The sequence below is a fragment of the Anomaloglossus baeobatrachus genome, chromosome 2 (assembly GCF_048569485.1).
Source record: "Anomaloglossus baeobatrachus isolate aAnoBae1 chromosome 2, aAnoBae1.hap1, whole genome shotgun sequence".
Classification (NCBI taxonomy): Eukaryota; Metazoa; Chordata; class Amphibia; order Anura; family Aromobatidae; genus Anomaloglossus; species Anomaloglossus baeobatrachus.
The window spans coordinates 737,392,009-737,408,458 of record NC_134354.1 but is presented as its reverse complement, the minus strand read 5'-3'; the positions used below and the strand labels follow the sequence as shown (position 1 = coordinate 737,408,458).

The 16,450-nt window shown below is 46.9% G+C and overlaps 1 protein-coding gene across 1 annotated transcript in view; it reads left to right on the top strand.

The window, feature by feature from the left end:
* IFT88 (intraflagellar transport 88) overlaps positions 1–16,450 on the top strand; it is a 161,605-nt gene that overhangs the window by 94,965 nt on the left and 50,190 nt on the right. The gene's annotated exons all lie outside the window — the stretch shown is intronic.

Below are 16,450 nucleotides of genomic sequence, written 5' to 3'. Positions count from 1 at the left end.
TCCAAGAAGTGAGCATATACCAGCTCATCTTCCAGGTCCCCACCACCTTCAGCATTCTCCTGGATGGCATCCCTCTCTTGCTTCTCTTTCTCTAACACACTGAATAGATATCCAGGCTGCTGGACATGGTGAATAGTCCTACGGTATTATAGTCGTTAATAAGACTCTCAACATTAAGGGTGATGAACCTGCGCACTCCAATCGTACGTATGTTTCAGAAAAAATAAAGTGGCCTCCTCAGGTTTTTGCCAACCACAAAGAAATTGACTAAGTTTTCTCCAGGGAATGGGAGCATCCGGAAAATTGCTTTCAGAGAAGGAAACACTTGGAGGTGTTGTACCAATTGCACATAACCTTCCACAAAGATGGTCAGAGTCGCCCTCTGTGGACCCCTTGGTCTCCCATCTCTCCACTAACACTATCTTGCCCCTTTCCGATGGGGTCTTGCTCAAGGACCCCTACAACAGGCACACTGAGGTTAATAATAATAATAATAATAATAATAATTAGTTCTAGCCAAATCTGCTTTTGAGGCTGTGGGATTAGCCCTCTGTGCGTCCTTCCCCTCAACATAAGTTTTCAAGCAGTTGTCGACCTGGGCTAAACTCCTGGTAAGGGTATCCTATCATGCGCACCCACTTTCAAACAAGTGAACCTAGTTGACCAGATTTCCCATGCAGGAAAATTCTTCCCATCTGCCTCACTGGATGCAATCGCTTTCTCAGTCCTTGCGGCAAGCTATATTGTCACTATCCGCATTGTCTTATGGCTAAATTCATAGAATCCGGACTCTCACCAATCTACCCTTCCAGGGCTCCCAGCTCTTCCGAGAGAAATTATACAAGATTATCTCAGATGTCACCTGAGAAAAGAGTACTTTGCTAATGCAACAGAAGCCCAAACACCGCCCTGCAAGAGACCCACAATTCATTTTCGCTCTTTTTGCCAATTCTTAGCCAGAACCAACAATGGCCAGGACAAGTATTTTACCCGCAGGAAAAAATAAGGCCTTCCTTCACCCATATGGTCACCAAAGCAAGCAGTATAGGTCCAGATCCAACATATTCTCTTCGACATGACGCAACGTCCCCACCTGGGAATCCTTTTGGGGTTTGTGGTAGTCTCTTGTTTTGGGATGAGTGGTTTTTCGTAGTTGATAACACTTGGGTCCAGGACATCATCTCCTATGGCTACAAACTAGAGTATTCCACCCTCACTCTCCGCTTCTTCAAATCCTGTCTGCCAAAGGATGCCTCTCTCACTCCCAAGTTCTTCAGAGTTATCCATTCGCTCCTCAGGTCCAGTGTCATCATTCCCATTCTCCCCACAGGAGAGGTTCTAGGGCTTCTTTTCAAACCTGTTTGTGTTTCCAAAGAAGGATGAATGCCTTTGTCCCTTCCTTTACCTCAAAATATTGAACAGACACATTCTTCTCCGCCAATTCAGAATAGAATAGGCACTCCAGTCAGTCATAGCTTCCATGGAGCCCAAGGAGTTCCTATGCTCATTCGACATACAGGATGCCTATCTTCACATTTTTTAATCTCTCCAGATTTTCCAGTTCAGGACTTGCGTTTTCAGTTTACAGCGCTGCCTTTTGGCCTATCTACAAAGAAGGATTTTCACTAAAGTAATGGCAGTTGTCATGGCCATTCTTCGGATCAGAGGTATTATGGTCATCCCTTATCTAGACTGCACGCTGAACAAAACGCCAGCTCCATCAGCATATCACGAGAGCCTGTGGATCACCATAGACACTCTTTCTAGTCTCTGTTGGATCTTCAACAGAGCTGTCATCTCTGATCTCGGTCCAGAGCATAGTCTTAATGGGAATGCTATTCGACACCGCTGGTGTAAGAGTCTTTTGCTCAAAGAGAAGTACTTGACCCGTCTAAGCGAGATTTGTTTTCTTGGATGCCCCTCTCTGCTCTCTCCGGTTCTACATGAGTGTACTGGGCAAGATGGTATCCGCGATGGAAGAAGTCCCATTCGTGCAGTTCCACACCTTTCCTCTACAGCTCTTTCTCCTATAAATATTGGACAGGTCCACTCACACCCTGGACAAGGCCGGTCTAGCTCCCACCCCAGATCAAGAAATCCCTGGAATGGGGAAAATAGTTTCTACCAAGAAATTGGAAGATCATAACAGATGCCAGTCTTCTCTGCTTAGGAGCAGTTTTCCAGAAACTTACAGTACAGGGTGGATGGAACACTCAGAAATCATCTCTTCCCATCAACATCCTGGAGCTCAGAGCATTCCTCCTGGCTCTCCTTCACTGGCTGGGACTTTTCTTCGGTCGCCCGATATGCATCCAATCTGACAACAACATTGATATGACATACATCAACCATCAAAGAATAACTCTAAGTCAATCAATGATGTCTGAAGTCTCACTCATCATGTCATGGTCCCAACGGAATGTAGCAGAAATTGCAGCAGTGTGCATTCCTGGAGTGGACAACTAGGCCACCAATATTTTTATTTAGTTATTTTTTTAATAGCAGAGAGTGCCTCACCGTGGGCGAATGGTTCCTGAATATAACTGTCTTTGAGCAGATTTGCCTCAGATGGGGCAACCTTGATGTCAATCTGATGGCCTCCAGACTGAACCACAAGATTCCTCAGTTCATGTCTAGATCTTGCGATCCTCTAGCAATCAACTCTGAAGCTCTAGTGATTTCCTTGTCCCTTCCATACCAGTTTTCTCCTCTTCCACTGATCCCCAGGCTGATCAAGAAGATCAAGGCAGGAGAAGTGCCCATCATATTCGTGACTCCAGACAGGCCCAGAAGCCCATAGTGCACATAGCTAATCCACCTACTCATGGATGTTCTTCAAAAGCTTCCAGTTCTTCCAGATCTCGTCTTGCAGGGTCATGTCTTCCATCAGAATTCTCATTGTCTCTCCAGCAAAGGAGACAAAGTCTAGCACAGCGCCACCTATTGGAAGTAGCGATCCTAAAAGTCACAAGTGGATTTTTAACAATCCTTTGCAATATGACTCAGGGTATATAAGCCAGATCAGAATCCCAATTTGCAGACACGGTGTTTCGGGGTGCTTGCCCCTCGTCAGTGCAAAGTATGGGGGGTGTCTGATCTGGCTCATGAGAAAGCTATGTGGGGACCACGGGGGAACACTATTCTCCTTAAGGAGACTTTGCAAGCCAGTCTGGCTGCCAAGTAAGGGGACTTATAGCTGCCACGCCCCTCTAAGAAATATTCAAATTCTCAGTGACTCAATCTAACGGCGTGGCTGTTGAAGCAGCAGTACTAAATTCAACTATGTTCTCTGATCCTTTTCTTTGATCCGGTCATCCAGAACATTATCAAGGCTAGGAAGACTTATTCCTCTCGCATTTATCACCACACATGGAAGACCTTCTTCAACTGGTTCAAAGTTAACCAGATCACCCCCATAGCCTTCTGCTTGCTTTCCCTGCTCTCTTTCTTACAGTCGGGTCTGGATTCTGGCTGTTCCTCAGCTCTCTGAAGAGTCAGGTTTAAGCGCTCTCAGTTCTCTTCCAGAGGAACCTGGTTTCTCGTTTTTAGGTTAGAACATTCCTTCAGGGGGTCGCTCATTCCTCCTTACTGGCCTCTGGTAGAGCCTTGAGACTTTTAACTTCATCCTGGATGTCCTTCATTCAAACTGCTTCAAGAGGTCTCGCTATCCTTCCTCTCCTGGAAGGTTGCTTTCCTAGTGGCCATCACCTTGATCAGTCTAGTGTACGAATTTACAGCCCTCTCCTGCCGCTCCTCCATCTGGTTCTGCACTAGGATAAGGTGGTCTTGCGTTCCGATTCCATCCTTCTTCTTAAGGTGGTTCGTTTGTTTCACCTTAATAAGGACATTTTGTTCCCTTCGTTCTGCCTGTCTCCCTTTCACCCTATTGAGCGGTCGCTTCATAAGCTGGACCTCATGAGTGCTCTACATCGCCAGGATGGTACCCTTCAGACGGGTGTACTTTCTCTTTGTGATACTGGATGGTCATCAGAGTTCTACCCACTTCCAGATACACCATTGCCCGCTGGAGATGGTTTTCCATCCTGGAAGTGTGGATAAAGGACAGAACGCACCCATCAGTCATGACTCACTCCACTCGCGCAGTGGGGGGGCCTCCTATGATATCCATCACCAGGCCTCTTTCTCGCAGCTGTGCTACTTGATCATACCTACGCAAAATTTTACAGTGTTCACACCTAAACCTTGTTAGATGCAAGCCTGAGTAAAACGGTCCTGAAAGCCTTAGTGGTCCATTCTCAGACCTGAGGGTACTATCCTGTGACCATCCTTGGGACTGCTTTAGGACGTCCCTTGGTCTTCTGTGTCCCCCAGTGAAACGATAGAGAAAAGAAGATTTTGGATACTCCCCTTAAAATCTCTTTCTTAGATCTTCATTGGGAGACATAGCACCTGCTGTTGTGTTGAGTTGTAATGAGTTGTACTTGTTTAACTTTACTTCATTATGCTCTTACCTTCAGTGTGTCTTTACCTTGCCATTGCTTCTTCTACTACTTTCTCACTAACTGATTATCTCCGTGCCAGATGGAGGGTGTCTACTGCTGGAGAGAAGCTAACTTTTCTTTGTCGCTCCATTGGGAGACCCAGACAATTGGGTGTATAGCTTCTGCCTCCGGAGGCCACACAAAGTATTACACTTTAAAAAGTGTAACCCCTCCCCTCTGCCTATACACCCTCCCGTGCATCACGGGCTCCTCAGTTTTATGCTTTGTGTGGAAGGAGGCACACATCCACTCATGCATTCTCAGATTAGTTATATCGGTTGGAAGAAAAGAGGACCCCCCACGGGGCCCCCGGCATGTTCCCTTCTCACCCCACTATGTCGGCGATGCTGTTAAGGTTGAGGTACCCATTGCGGGTACAAGGCCGGAGCCTCATGCCGTTTTCCTTCACCATCCCTTAGTGGCTCTGGGAGAAGTGGGATCCTGACCGGTCATCCATTCACTGGGACCGGGGCTCCCTCCGCAGCCCCTGTGGGAATCTGCTGGACAGGAGTCTATTTATCCTCAGGGACCGGGCCCTGCATCCATAAGGTACTCTGTGTCCCCATGGGGGCTGTGCATGGAGCGCCTGCTTCCCGGACGCTACAGCAGCTGCTGATTTGTGAAGACCGGGGGACTTCCGCGCCGACCGCGCCTGCTTGTCGGCCGCGGTTTTAAATTTAGTCCCCGGCTTCATCGCGGCCTAGTAGCAAAAATCCCGCCCCCGGACCTGCCTGTCAGGAATAAGGGCGGGACGGCCGGCCTGATGTCGGCTGTGAGGGCAGGAACATCCTCGATGTGTCCTCCCCCCCTCACTGATCACTGTGGGGACTCCAGATTCCCGCACTTTTCTAGCACCGCCCACGGCTCCACTCCTCCCCTGAGAGCTCCGGCAGCCATGTTTTTTGGCATTCTGCCGGTGGAGGATTATCTGAGAAGAGCTCTGCAGCTCTGGGAGACCTAAGGCAGGGAATCTGGAGGACACACACTCCGCTTTTTAGCGGTCGGTAAGCCACACCGGTCACCCGGTGCTGGTCCCCCCCCAGGGTGACGGAATAGATACGTGTTTATATGCATATTTCTGTTCGGTCGGGCTGTATACCCCTTCCCATATACCCTCAGTGATCACTCTCCTAGGACACAACAGCATGTCGTCCACAAGGAGCAAAGGTGCTAAGGCACAGGGTTTTTTTGCAACCTGTACCTCTTGTAGGGCTATGTTACCTGCGGGTTCCACCTACCCTCACTGTGAGCAATGCTCGACCCCTGTTTCGCTTGCTCAGCCGGAGCCTAGGTCACTAGTGGGCCCCTCGGCTCATGTAGACCCACCTGCTCCCCCTGTCCAGGCGGCAGGGACAGAGTTTGCTGCGTTTGCTGAGAAACTCTCTGAGTCACTTTCACAATCCATGGCTCAGTCTATGGACAAATGGTCTGCCAAACTGCTGGAAGCTTTGCAGTCCAGACCGGTCCTTACACAGGCCCCGGTCCCCATTAGCTCGTCACCTCCAGGCCCCTCTCGGTCCGCGCCGCAGCGCACTCCCAGGTTGGGCCCTAGGTCTCACGTGGAGGACTCCTGCCCGGACCACAGTCCCAGACAGACTAAGCGGGCCCGCTGGGAATCTTCCCCGACTTCTTCACGCTGCTCGGGTTCCCAGCTCGAGGACTCTCTGGAGGACGAGGCGGACGTGGCAGCTCAGGGCTCTGAACCTGACGTTGCACTTAATCTTGATACACCTGAAGGGGACGCCTTAGTAAATGATCTTATCTCGTCCATCAACCAGGTGTTAGATCTGTCTCCCCCGCCTCCACCTGTAGAGGAGTCGGCTTCTCAGCAGGAGAAACACCAGTTTCGGTTCCCCAAACGTACACGGAGTGCGTTTTTCGATCACTCTAACTTCAGAGATGCTGTCCAGAAGCCCAGAGCGGTTCCGGACAAGCGCTTTACTAAGCGCCTTACTGACACACGTTACCCCTTCCCTTCTGACGTAGTTAAGGGTTGGGCTCAGTGTCCCAAGGTGGATCCTCCAGTCTCTAGATTAGCGGCTAGATCTGTGGTGTCGGTTGCAGATGGCTCATCGCTAAAAGATGCCACTGACAGGCAGATAGAGCTCCTGGTGAAATCCATCTATGAAGCCACGGGCGCGTCTTTTGCCCCGGCCTTTGCAGCCGTGTGGGCACTACAAGCTATCTCAGCTTGTCTGGCTGAGATTAATGCTGTCACACGTAATTCTGCTCCGCAGGTTGCGTCTCTAACTTCCCAAGCTTCAGCCTTTTTTCCTACGCCATGAACGCAGTCCTGGACTCTGCTAGCCGTACAGCGGTGGCATCCGCTAATTCTGTGGCAGTCCGCAGGGCCATGTGGCTGCGCGAATGGAAGGCAGACTCTGCTTCCAAGAGGTTCTTAACCGGTTTGCCGTTTTCTGGCGACCGATTGTTTGGCGAACGATTGGATGAGATTATTAAGGAATCCAAGGGAAAGGACTCTTCCTTACCCCAGTCCAAACCTAAGAGACCTCAGCAACGGAAAGTCCAATCGAGGTTTTGGTCCTTTCGCCCCTCCGCCAAGCCCCAATCCTCTTCATCCAGCAGGCCGGAGAAAGGCCAGAGGAACTCCTATGCGTGGCGGTCTAAGTCACACCCCCAAAAGGCCGCCGGAGGCGCTGCCTCCAAGGCGGCCTCCTCATGACTCTCGGCATCCCCGAACCGCATCCTCGGTCGGTGGCAGGCTCTCCCGCTTTTGCGACGCCTGGTGGCCACACGTTCAAGACCGATGGGTGAGAGACATTCTGTCTCACGGTTACAGGATAGAGTTCAGGTGGCGTGTCAACACAGCCTTACAGTCGCTCTGGCGACTCTCCAGCGGTTCGGGTGGATAATCAACTTCCCTAAATCCCAGTTGACACCGACCCAATCACTGACTTACCTCGGGATGGAGTTTCATACACAGTCAGCGGTAGTCAAGCTTCCGCTGGACAAACAGCTTTCTCTACAAGCAGGGGTGCAATCTCTTCTTCGGGGTCACTCATACCCCTTGAGGCGCCTCATGCACTTCCTGGGGAAGATGGTGGCAGCGATGGACGCAGTGCCGTTCGCGCAATTCCATCTGCGGCCACTCCAATGGGACATTCTCCGCAAATGGGACAGGAGGTCGACTTCCCTGGACAGGAACGTCTCTCTGTCCCTTGCAACCAAGACGTCTCTTCAGTGGTGGCTCCTTCCCAATTCTCTATCGCAAGGAAAATCCTTCCTACCCCCAACCTGGGCTGTGGTCACCACGGACGCGAGCCTGTCAGGGTGGGGAGCGGTTTTCCTCCACCACAGGGCTCAGGGAACCTGGACTCCGGTAGAGTCCTCCCTTCAGATCAATGTTCTGGAGATAAGGGCAGTGTATCTAGCCTTATTGGCCTTCCATCGGTGGCTGGAGGGCAGACAGATCCGTATACAGTCGGACAACGCCACTGCCGTCGCATACATCAACCATCAGGGCGGCACGCGAAGTCGTCAGGCCTTCCAGGAAGTCCGGCAGATTCTGCAGTGGGTGGAAGCCACAGCCTCCACGATCTCCGCAGTTTACATCCCGGGCGTGGAAAATTGGGAAGCAGATTTTCTCAGTCGTCAGGGCATGGACGCGGGGGAATGGTCTCTTCACCCAGACGTGTTTCGAGAGATCTGTCGCCGCTGGGGAACGCCGGACGTCGATCTTATGGCGTCACGACACAACAACAAGGTCCTGGCCTTCATGGCACGGTCTCAGGATCACAGAGCTCTGGCGGCGGACGCATTAGTTCAGGATTGGTCGCAGTTTCGCCTGCCTTATGTATTTCCTCCTCTGGCGATGCTTCCCAGAGTGTTACGCAAGATCAGGTCCGACTGTCGTCGCGCCATTCTCGTCGCTCCAGATTGGCCGAGGCGATCGTGGTACCCGGATCTTTGGCATCTCACGGTGGGTCAACCGTGGGCGCTTCCAGACCGCCCAGACTTGCTGTCACAAGGGCCGTTTTTCCATCTGAATTCCGTGGCCCTCAACCTGACTGTGTGGCCATTGAGTCCTGGCTCCTAGCGTCTTCAGGATTATCTCAGGATGTCATTGCCACTATGAGACAGGCCAGGAAACCTACGTCCGCCAAGATCTATTACAGATCTTGGTGGATCTTCTTATCCTGGTGCTCTGATAATGGTTTTTCTCCCTGGCCGTTTGCCTTACCCACTTTTCTTTCCTTCCTCCAATCCGGAATGGACAAGGGTTTGTCACTCGGCTCTCTCAAGGGACAAGTATCGGCGCTCTCCGTATTTTTTCAAAAGCGCCTGGCCAGGCTTCCGCAGGTCCGCACGTTCCTGCAGGGAGTTTGCCACATAGTCCCACCTTACAAGCGTCCGCTGGAACCCTGGGACCTTAACAGGGTGCTAACGGCTCTTCAGAAACCACCTTTCGAACCGCTGCGGGATGTCTCTCTATCACGTCTTTCGCAGAAGGTGGCATTTCTAGTGGCAGTTACATCACTCCGAAGAGTGTCGGAGCTTGCAGCGCTGTCATGCAAAGCCCCCTTCCTGGTTTTTCACCAGGATAAGGTGGTTCTGCGTCCTGTCCCGGAATTTCTCCCTAAGGTGGTATCCCCTTTTCATCTCAATCAGGATATCTCCTTACCTTCATTTTGCCCTAATCCAATTCACCAATGTGAAAAGGATTTGCACTCTTTGGATCTGGTGAGAGCACTCCGTTTCTACGTGTCTCGCACGGCGCCCCTGCGTCGTTCAGATGCGCTCTTTGTCCTTGTCGCTGGCCAGCGTAAGGGTTCCCAGGCTTCCAAGTCAACCTTGGCTCGGTGGATCAAGGAACCGATTCTTGAAGCCTACCGTTCTTCTGGGCTTCCGCTTCCTTCAGGGCTGAAAGACCAATCTACCAGAGCCGTGGGTGCGTCCTGGGCATTGCGGCACCGGGCTATGGCTCAGCAGGTGTGTCAGGCTGCTACCTGGTCTAGTCTGCACACTTTCACGAAACACTATCAGGTGCATACCTATGCTTCGGCAGATGCCAGTCTAGGTAGGCGAGTCCTGCAGGCGGCGGTTGCCCACCTGTAAGAGGGGGCCGTTTCGGCTCTTTTTATCGAGGTATTCTTTTACCCACCCAGGGACTGCTTTTGGACGTCCCAATTGTCTGGGTCTCCCAATGGAGCGACAAAGAAGAAGGGAATTTTGTTTACTTACCGTAAATTCCTTTTCTTCTAGCTCCTATTGGGAGACCCAGCACCCGCCCCTGTGCCCTTCGGGCTGGTTGTTCTTTTGTGTACACATGTTGTTCATGTTGAATTGTTCTTTTGGTTCATGTTTCAGTTCTCCGAACATCCTTCGGATTGAATTTACCTTAGACCAATTATAAGTTTTTCCTCCTTCCTGCTTTTGCACCAAAACTGAGGAGCCCGTGATGCACGGGAGGGTGTATAGGCAGAGGGGAGGGGTTACACTTTTTAAAGTGTAATACTTTGTGTGGCCTCCAGAGGCAGAAGCTATACACCCAATTGTCTGGGTCTCCCAATAGGAGCTAGAAGAAAAGGAATTTACGGTAAGTAAACAAAATTCCCTTCTTTTTGCATATTGTCTTCCTCCTAGTGTTGGCAGCATACACCCATCATCTCCTGTGTTCCCCAATAAAGGCTCCAAGAAAGAGATGCTATGTTGAGTACCCAAAATCTTCTTTTTTTCTGTGTCAGTATAATGAAAAAAATGCATAGGAGGTTTTTTTTTGTAATTATTATTATTGTTATTATTATTGTCTTTATCGTATGGTTTATGGTTCAGTTTAATAATTTGGTTCATTCTTGACAGTGAAATCAGACGCATACTTTTTTGTTGTTCTTTACCTTAATTTTTGCATAAAACAGAATTTTTTTTAATGGTGAAAAATCATTTAATAATATCTCCTGTTTTGCCCTTATCCTGTAACAATAGGCCTGCATCCTATAATAAGTGTTCATCCGTTTGACCCCTATCCTGTAATGATATCTCCCCATCTAGTAATAATGTGTATCATACTGTAAACATTTCCTCCATGATGGTCTCTATCAAGTAATAATGTCCCCTATCCTGTAATAATATTCTTTGTCCTGGCCCCCATTGTTAATAATATGGCCCACCCCTGTAATAATGTTCTTCCTCCTGGCTCTCAACCTGTAAGGCTATGTGCGCACTAGAAAAGTGATTTTTCTCAAGAAAAGTTCTTGAGAAACTTCTGGGAGTTGAAGATTACCGCACCTGCGGTAAAAAACCGCACCAAAACCGCGGGAAAAATGCATGCGATTTTGCCATGTTTTTGCCGCGGTTTTTCCGCAGGTTGGTCCCTGTGGGTTTTTTATGCTGAACTGCAATAAATAATATAGATAATAGATAGATAATCGATAGATAGACAGATAATGGATAGAGGGAAAGATGGATAGATTAATAGATAGATAGATAGAGGTATAGATAGATGAGAAAGACCTATATAATGTCCCACCCCCCCCTGCATATTCTAAGCTGGCACCCTTTAGTGACTTTCATGTGGCACTAAAGAGTGCCTAGCCTTGTATTTAGCCAAAAGCTAAAGCTGGCAGCTTCACCTTGGCTGGTAATCCAAAACAAAGGGCACCCCATGCTGTTATTTTACATTAAATAATTTAAAACAAAAAACGTGGGGTCCCCCCCCATATTGGATCACCAGCCAATGTAAAGCGGACAGCTGGGGTCTGATATTCTCAGACTAGGGAGGTCCACTGTTATTGGACACTCCCCAGCCTAAAAATAGCAGGCTGCAGCCGCCCCAGAAGTGGCGCATCCATTAGACGTGCCAATCCTGGCGCTTCGCCCCAACTCATCCCGGTGCCCTAGTGCGGTGGCAAATGGGGTAATATATGGGGTTGATGCCAGATGTGTAATGTCACCTGGCATCAGGCCCTAGGGTTAGTGATGTCACGCGTCTATCAGATACCTGACATCACCAACCCAGTCAGTAAGAAATAAAAAATAGACAACAAAAAAAGTTTTATTTGAAAAAACACTCCCCACATTCCCTCTTTCACCAATTTATTGACAAGAACAATCAAATCCGGGTCCGGCGTAATCCAATAAGGAGGGGGAGGGGGGGTGTCCCACGACGATCCATACCATAGTCACTGTCCCAGTAAGTGAAGAACAGAAGGTTCCCCATTGGCTGGGAGAGTAATGCAGTGACCTGAGCTAACATCAATAGGTCAGCCCATGTCACTGCAGGAGCGCTGCCATCAGGAGGTTAGATGAGATCATTACCTGCTGTGATGATCTCCTGCAGTCCTGCCATCAGCGCTGTCACTGCCTTCTATGCCGGCCGCGTTCTCAGGAGTATCGCGAGAGCCCGTGACGTCACCGCCAGTGACAGTCTCGGGCTGCGGGCATAGACGGCAGTGACAGCGGTGACGTCAGGAGGCAGGAGATCGTCACAGCAGGTTATGATCTCATCTCACCTCCTGACAGCAGCGCCCGTCATCCCTGCGGCTGCACGCACTGCTGTGTGTCAGTGTCTGCCTGCGCTGCAGCGTGACAAGCTGCTGATACTGCGGGCAGACACTGACACACTGCAGGGCAGGCAGCCGCGGGGCCGGAGCGGGACACAGACTGCACGGGCACCTGGAGGTCACACGGAAGTGCTTCTGTGCGGCGTCCAGGGAGTGTGACGTCTGTGTTTACTCTGCTCCGCTGCCTCTTCTGTCATAATGACATCACTTCCTGCAAAACCGCAGGCAGCAATGAGCATTACCGCAGGTAAATCGCGGCTATAACGGGTATACCGCACATCATTTGCTACCTGCGGTATACCCCCGGTATTTTGCGATTACATTACAGTGAATGGAGTGAAATACCGGGGCTATACCGCAGGTACCTGCGGAAAAGAAGTGACATGCACATTTTCTCAAGAAATTTTCTCCAGAAAATCTTCATAAAGAATTTTCTTGAGAAAAAGCGCAGTGTGCGCACTAGGGTGACCGCAAAAAATCGAAGTCGGAATTTTGTCCAGCTGGACCCCACAAAACGATTGCCCTTTCCAGATATTGAGATAGCCAAAATTTGAGCTCGATCAAACGACGTTAACCCGTGCCGCTCGTCGCTCAAAGTTTGAAAAAATCCAAATTTTTGGCCAAAAAGCTGACATATGGAGCCATAACTCCAGAACGGTAAATAATAAAAACATGCTTAATATCTCAAAAGAAAGCTAATGTTGTTCTTCAAAATTTATATTTTATACATAATTGTTGTTATTTTAAGTCAAACTGAATTACAATAACTTTTAGCCCCAAGAACGTGACCTGGTACCACTAGGAGCATACTTCGTATATTTTGTTATTAAGTGATACATTTTGGGGAGAGTTTTGGTATATTTTTGAGTTTAAAGTAGAAATATAACAAGAAAACAAGTAATACTGATAAGTCTAATGACATTTTTTATTTTAAAATATAAAAAGGAGGTATATAATACATACAAAACAGACACAGAGAAGATACAGACGTAGTACCTACATGAGTTGATAATTTTATATAGTTATCTAATCTATTCTAGAGCTTTTGTTAAAGTAGGTTTTTGAAACGTCAGAATATAATGCTCGGCATTTGCTTACAACTTGCAGGACATATTGCTTTTGTTCTTCATCTTTTGTCAGAAGGTCGTTAAAGTCTGTTATTAATTTAACACCACGCTCAGCCATATCATTAACTACTTTTAATGTTTTGACAATTTTCATTCCTTCTTGGAAGTCATTATTTTGAGGCCAGGTGTTTGGATTTTGTCTTAGGAAATCTGTTTTTATATTAAATCGGTCAAAGAATGTAAATGTTTCTTTGGTAAGTAAATTTACCAATCCTCCATCAACTACCTCTTTTAATTTTTCTTTCCTAACTTTTGGATTTACAACCCTAGCGTGCTCTGATGGTTCATCTGTGCTACTGAGCAATTTATTAGCCATTAACAACTTTTCATCGTCTGTAATGGTGGGATCAAAAAACGATAATCCCACCAACTCTGCATTCAAATACCACAAATGGTTCGAAAATTTGGTCAGGGCTATTTCTGCAATGTAGTTGTTACATTCTTTATAATCTAACAGACTATGCAAAATACCTAAATCTTGCTTTGGCGCAAGATGAGCTTTTGGAGCATTGAACCAAGCTTTACAATAAATTTTAACTAGGAAAACAGAAATGGCACGCACAGAACTTTCTTCTTCTTTAGACATCTTAACTTGACGACGAAAAATGAACATTTTTAAGCAGTAAATAGCCTTTGCCATCCACCTAGCGTGATGAATGGCTCCTGGAGTTCTAAAACCCACAACATTGCCGTCTAGTGATCCAACAAATACGAGAACCAACTGCAACAGCTCCTTGTAGTCATCTCTGGGGTGGCTCTCAGTTAATTTGGTCTCAAATTCAGCAGTAACATTTGCAATTACTTCTGGAGTTAGCTGCTTTTGTATTAGATTGTCACTGATACCTGTGTCGTATTTTCCTTTGTCTATCTTGGGCCACGCAGTGAGGAATCTTTTGAAAATGTCTGGATGAGGTCCAGTGGTTGATCCCATTTTTGTGTCGAATACGCCTCTTACAATTTCCAAGATATGGTGACGGCAAGCTAGGTGTAGCAATTCTCTTCCTAACATTTGCTCCAATAGGACGCATGCTCCTTTGAGTCTTCCCGTGTTCGATGCTGCAGTGTCGAAGCACATTGCCTTGACGGTGTTGGGAAGACACCATTCCTGTAGGCATTCATATACGGCTACGGCTTGCTCCTCTCCAGAGCTGCTTGCTGTTACAGGAACTCCCAGCAGCTGTTCCTTTTCGCCATATGAAATAGCAATAGCTATTCGCTCACATTGCTCATGTTTTAAAACACCCGGTAAAAGTTTACCGTCCCAATGGACAACCACGGGCTCTTTTTCAGGAATGTTTACTTTATCTAAAAAAATTTTAGTATATTGTTCTCTGAACATTTGCCTTCTAGAATGTAATAAAGTTTTCGAGGCTTTGTACTCAAGAGGGTCAAGGTTTAGTGCTTCTAGAGTAGCTATTAAAATTCTCGTGGCATTTCTGTCGGATACCTTACATCGATCTAACACAATGGATAATTTCATGTTTAAAATCTCTTTAACGCCCCTTGCAAATGAAACTTTCATCCTCTTGCTCTCAGATGGTCCTGGATCTTCTGCAGCTTCTTCAGGGATGTCCATTTCCTCCAAGATCCCAAGTTCCTGGTAGATGCTGTCCTCTTCAGTATCTTCTTCTTCTTTTCCTTCTTCGAGCTTGTCTTCATGATCCGTCTCTAAGAAGCAACAAAAGAAAGAGAAAAAAAAAAAGACTATAAAAACTTGTCGTTTTAGCAGAATAGTAATAATACATAGGTACTAAATTACCTACTTCTAATTATCAATAGGTATTATTTTAAGAATATAAACTCAATCATAAAGATGCCAAATGATGCTCTCATGTACAATTTTCTTTCAATTATAATGAAACTATTTACTTATTTGTTTATCTACTTTTTATAATAATAACAAAAATAAACTCACCAATATCAAAAGTTTCTTCTTGGATTTGATGGTTCATTTTTGCAAGTTCCTTTTGCGCCTTGATTTCTTCAGCTCGAGACAACTTGAGATCCACTCCAGCCATGGAACCTGGGCGGCCCTTCTGCCTCTGTTTCACGAGAAACGCCTTATCTTCTTCCGATTTCATCAGAGCCAAGGCATCTTGTTGAGCAATATCAAAGAGATCGTTCAACTTTTCAACAAACTGTTTAAATTTGTTCTTGGCCGTTTCCGATGTTTTCTTCCGGTCTTTTTGAAGACTTCTCCACTTGGCGTGAAGTTTTTCCAGCTTAGTAATTGCATCTTGCTCATGTTTAGTCGGGATTCGAGCTTTCCCCCAAAAAATGAACACTTCTCGTATGGTCAGTTTTGCTGATTCTCTTACAGTTAATTTCACAGTACGTAAATTATAAAATAAAGCACATAAGACTTGACGATTTGAGGGTAGTTTACAACCGGTGATCTGGTGAATGGGATAGCCCACAAGAAATATTTTATCCTTGTTCCGGCTTTGTACACCTGATGTGAATGCCATTTCAGAGTCCAATAGGTAAATAACAGTTAACTAGAAAAACGAAACAAAATCTATTACAAACTTTAATTTCAATAAAATATTTTCAAATATCTTTTAAAATAATACTATAATAGCTATAACAACAATAACACACCCACTTGGAAAATTTAAAAAAAAACGTTAAAATATCTTCACTGGATAATTGTTCGATCTAACCAGCTCAAAGGCACTTTAGAAACTAAACTGAATAAATAAAAGGTCGGTTGTACGCTGAAGTAAAATCACCATCCCTAAAATAGAAATTACATGCACCCTGTGTGTAACATATAAATTTTGAAGAACAACATTAGCTTTCTTTTGAGATATTAAGCGTGTTTTTATTATTTACCGTTCTGGAGTTATGGCTCCATATGTCAGCTTTTTGGCCAAAAATTTGGATTTTTTTCAAACTTTGAGCAACGAGCGGCACTGGTTAACGTCGTTTAATCGAGCTCAAATTTTGGCTATCTCAATATCTGGAAAGGGGAATCGTTTTGTGGGGTCCAGACGAACAGGATTCCGACATTTCCCCCCCACTCCCCCCCCCCCTGAGATCCTGTCACCCTAGTGCGCACTGCGCACAGATATTTTTTTCCCCATAGGTTTTGCTGGGAAATGTCTGCAGAAAGATTTCAAACATTTCTCAAGAAATTTCCGCAGCAAAACCGCGGGTAAATCCGCGGGTAAAATACGCCTAGTGCGCACAGGGCCTAATAATGTGGTGGAATTTGTAAGCATACGTGCCCAAGATCAGTAATAGCAGCATATTGGATGCAGTGTATTTTCCCTGCGTCTAAAACGCTTCATTCTACAGT